This window comes from Jaculus jaculus, chromosome 5 (genome assembly GCF_020740685.1).
Source record: "Jaculus jaculus isolate mJacJac1 chromosome 5, mJacJac1.mat.Y.cur, whole genome shotgun sequence".
In the NCBI taxonomy this organism is placed as follows: Eukaryota; Metazoa; Chordata; class Mammalia; order Rodentia; family Dipodidae; genus Jaculus; species Jaculus jaculus.
In genome coordinates this window covers 109,976,601-109,981,152 of record NC_059106.1, presented here as the reverse complement: position 1 = coordinate 109,981,152, position 4,552 = coordinate 109,976,601, and the positions used below count along the sequence as shown (strand labels likewise).

The following is a 4,552-nucleotide window of genomic DNA, read 5'->3' as shown; positions in this document are numbered from 1 at the left end:
CTAGACGCCATTCTGTGGCAGCTGCCTTGAAGTGAACAAACCAAGGGAAGGTCAGCTGCAAGCAGGGCTGGGCACCCTGCTGAGATGGGGCTGAGTGCAGGGACTGAGCATTAGGGCTATATGCAACTCTACAGAGACTGCTGGGAAGAACCAACACACAGGAAGGGCCAGAGGTAAAGAATGCAAGTAAGGCTGAGTGCCAGGGTTCAGCCCAACTTCGTGGCAGCAGCTGCTGCAAAGTGCACAACACAGGGCCAGGGAGAAAGACCACAAGCTGGGCTAATCCTTAGTGCCCATGGGGAGAAGCCCAAGGGTTCAGGGCACCTGGGAAGGGGTGAACAAACACCACCAAATACTACCAGAGAAGAAAATTTATAGCACATAGCTACTTGCTGGGCCCACTGCTGCCTTAACAAGCAATAGCTGACCAAACTGAAAGACATTCTACATCTCACACCTGCCTTGCAATCTCTAAAAATAAAAGGGGGGGATCTGAAGCTGAAGCTGAGGGAAACTGTGTACAGATCCCAGGAGAAACATGGAACTGACCTTACTCCAAAAAGCCAGACAGCAGGCAGACAGAAGTAGAAGGATTGCTGTGAGTTCAAGGCCAGTCTGAGACTACATAGTGAATTCCAGGTCAGCCTGGGCTTGAGGGCGACCCTATCTCAAAAAAAAAAAAACAAAAGAAGCGAGGCAGCAGATAGGACAAAAAGAACAGCTCACAGCTCAGACACCAAGCCAGGCCTTCCAAGGTCTTCCCCATATTTGCCTGGAGTTGGCATACATAAAATATACCCTGCTCAGGATTAAGTGCTCCCACCCCAACCCAGTAAATAGACATCACTCCCATACCCACAGTGATCAAGTTAAACAAGGCCACCCAGCATAGGTTATACAAGAGCTGCTATTAATGCATCCTAAGTGAGACAACTAATCTTGGGTTAGGTAGATCCCAATGCAAAACACATAACACACACCACCAAGCAGAGGGATCCCCACCAAGATTACCTAGTCCCACAGTTGAAGCTTCCAATGATAGAGAGGAAATCTAAGACATAGAATCCCAAAATAAAATCTTAATAGGCATTTTAAACAAACTTAGTGAGAGCATGAGCAAATCATGGTTTAATGTGAAAAAAAAAAAAAAACTGGACAAATGCCAGCTGTGGTGGTGCATGCCTTTAATTCCTGCACTCAGGAGGCAGAGGTAGGAGGATCGCCAAAAGTTTGAGGCCACCCTAAGACTACATAGTGAATTCCAGGTCAGCCTGGGCTAGAGCAAGACCCTACCTTGAGAAAAAAAAAAAAAAGCTGGGCAAAGAGTAATCAAACAGAAACTTCAAGAATGGTTGAAGTAAATAGAAGAAAGGAATACAAATTAAAAATCAAAGGATGGCGTAGTGCGCAGCCATGGACGATGAGGAGCAGACCTACCGGCTGTGGAAGATCCGCAAGACCATCATGCAGCTTTGTCATGACCGAGGCTACCTGGTAACCCAGGATGAGCTGGACCAGACACTGGAAGAGTTCAAGGCCCAGTTTGGGGACAAGCCAAGTGAGGGGCGGCCTCGGCGCACGGACCTCACAGTGCTGGTCACCCACAACGATGACCCTACTGATCAGATGTTCGTCTTCTTCCCAGAGGAGCCCAAGGTGGGAACCAAGACCATCAAGGTATACTGCCAGCGTATGCAGGAGGAGAACATTACGCGTGCCCTCATCGTGGTCCAGTAAGGCATGACGCCTTCCGCCAAGCAGCTGGTCCCAGAGCATGTTGTCATGACCAAGGAGGAGGTGACAGAGCTGCTGGCGCGATACAAGCTGCGTGAGAGCCAGCTGCCCAGGATCCAGGCTGGGGACCCTGTGGCACGCTACTCTGGAATCAAGCGAGGGCAGGTGGTGAAGATCATGCGGCCCAGTGAGACGGCTGGCCGCTACATCACTTACCGCCTGGTGCAGTAGCCAGGGCCAGGCGACCGCACCAACGAGTGCCTCTCCGCAGCATGCCCAGACCAGCCCTGGCCAGCACAGCTCCCAAGGAGTGTCCCACACATGACGTGGTCGACCTTCTGTCCTCAAAACTAGAACCCACCACGGTTATTTGGCTAGTAATGTCATCACTCAGGAGACCAGACTGAGGCAGGGAAATTACCAGAAGTTCAAGTCTACCATGGGCTCCATAATGAATGAAACCATGTCGAAAAAAGCAAAAAAAAATCAGCCGGGCGTGGTGGTGCACACCTTTAATCCCAGCAGTTGGGAGGCAGACGTAGGTGGATTACCGTGAGTTCAAGGTCACCCTCAGACTACACAGTGAATTCCAGGTCAGCCTGGACTAGAGCTGTGGGTCCCTGGGTCCTCCCTCCAGGGCCGTGAGTTCAAGGCCACTCTGAGACTACATAGTGCATTCCAGATCAGCCTGAACTAGAGTGAGACCCTACCTCGGAAAACCAAAAAAAAAAAAAAGCCAAAAACAGTGCTGTGTGTTGTGGTGCATGCCTTTAGTCCTAGTACTCAAGAGGCAGAGGTACAAGGATCACTGTGAGTTCGAGGCCACCCTGAGACTACATAGTGAATTCCAGGGGTCAGCCCGAGCTCCAGTGAGACCCTACCTTGAAAGAAAGAAAGAAAAAAAAAAACAGGGCTGGAGAGATAGCTGAACAGTTAGATAAAGGCACTTGTTTGCAAAGCCTGCCCACCTGTATTCAATTTCCCAGTACCCATGCAAGAGCAGATACACAAAGTGGTGCATGTGTTTAAAGCATGGGTAACAGGCTGAGAGGGTGGCAGCCAGGCCGGTTCCTAATCCCCAATCATGTCAGGCTTACCCCAGGGCTTCCGAGAGGTTTGGGCCAGAGATGCTGAGGTCACCGTCAGTGACCAGAGCACAGGATGGCCAAGGAGTGGCCAGGTGACCACCCAACCTGCATGGCATAGCCCACTGCCCTCTTCCCATCCCACTCTGGACTGTCCCCTCTGCAACTCTTCATGCTACCCAGGAAGGACCACCATCTCCATCCACCTTTCCTTTGTTGGAGGTCGCCAGTGCCTCAGGAGGAACACAATGGATGAGGAGGTTGGTGGTAGCCAGCAACCCAACTGCTGGTTCCCAGAATACCGCTGTGTGACTTGGAGCTCAGGGTTCTCAGAACCCCAGTCCTCCATTTGCAGTTCACTTGTCATAGAAAGTTGTGAATCCAGAGTTAAAAAATTAAAGATATTTTGAATAAATACATGCATTTCTTTTATGTTATTTGAAAAAAAAATCAAAGGATGGAGCTAGAGAGATGGCTTAGCAGTTAAAGTACTTACCTGCGAAGCCTAAGGACCCATGTTCTACTCTCCAGAGCCCATGTAAGCCAGACACACAAAGGTGAAGCAAACACAAGTTCGCACATGCCTGCCAGGTAGTGCAAGAATCTGGAGTTTGATTATAGTGGCTGAAACCCTGGCATGCGAATTCTCTCTCTCTCCTCTCCTCCTCCCTCCTCTCTCTCTCTCTCTCTCTCTCTCTCTCTCTCTCTCTCTCAAAATAAAAAGAAAATCAAAGGATGGCTCAATGGATTGCAAGGAATGCAACAAAAAGAACTCAAACTCAATGGATGGATGAAGGAAAGTGAAGATAATCAAAAAGAATAACTCAATCAATGGCTGAAGGAAACCAAAGAGAATCAGGAAACAGTATTTCATAGACAGCTTAATGAAATTGGAGACAATCAAAAAGAGATCCACAGAAGGCTAAAGGAATTTGAGGAGAATCAACAAACAAAAAAGCTCATGGGCTATGAAACAAGCTTAATGAGGACATATTCAAATGCAGGAATGAACTTCAAGAGACAATAAAAAGGTCAAATCGAGAAACAAAAATAGAATTAAAGCAAGAGATGGAAATGCTAAAGAAAAACATAACAGAAAACAGAAATGCAATAACCTTCATAAAAGGCTCCCAAGAAAGCCTCAACTCCAGAATAGACTACAAGGAGAACAGAATTTCAGAATTCAAGGACAAGAAAGAATGAGATTGGGACTTCATAACAATGTCAAGTTCAAAAACATATGTGAACAGAACATGAAGGAACTTGGGGATTCCTTAAAAAGACCAAATACTGCAATCATAGGCATAGAGGAAGGTGAAAAAATAAAAGCCAAGGGCATGGATAATACCTTCAACAAAATTATTGAAGAAAATTTTCCCAACCTTACAAAAGTGAGACTGATCCAGATACAGGAGGTGCACAGGACACCAAATAGACAGGATCAGAGAGGAGACACCCCATGTCACATAATAATCAAAATACTAAACACATAAAACAAGGAAAGAGTCCTAAAATCTTCAAGAGAAAAACAGCTCATTACATACAGAGGTAAGCCCATCAGAATTACCTCATATTTTTCAATAGAAACTCTTAAAGCTTAAAGATCTGGGAATAGAGTATTTTAAGAGTTAAAAGACCATGGCTGCCAATACAAACTGCTATACTCAGAAAATTATCCCTTATAATAGAAGGTGAAAAAAAATCTTTCACAATATAAACCAGCTTTATGAGTA

At 46.6% G+C, this 4,552-nt stretch overlaps 1 pseudogene; it reads left to right on the top strand.

Annotated features, from left to right (window-relative positions):
• Window positions 1-1,413: 1,413 nt before the first annotated feature.
• On the top strand, window positions 1,414-2,204 carry LOC101615554 (annotated as a pseudogene).
• The last annotated feature ends 2,348 nt before the right edge of the window (window positions 2,205-4,552 follow it).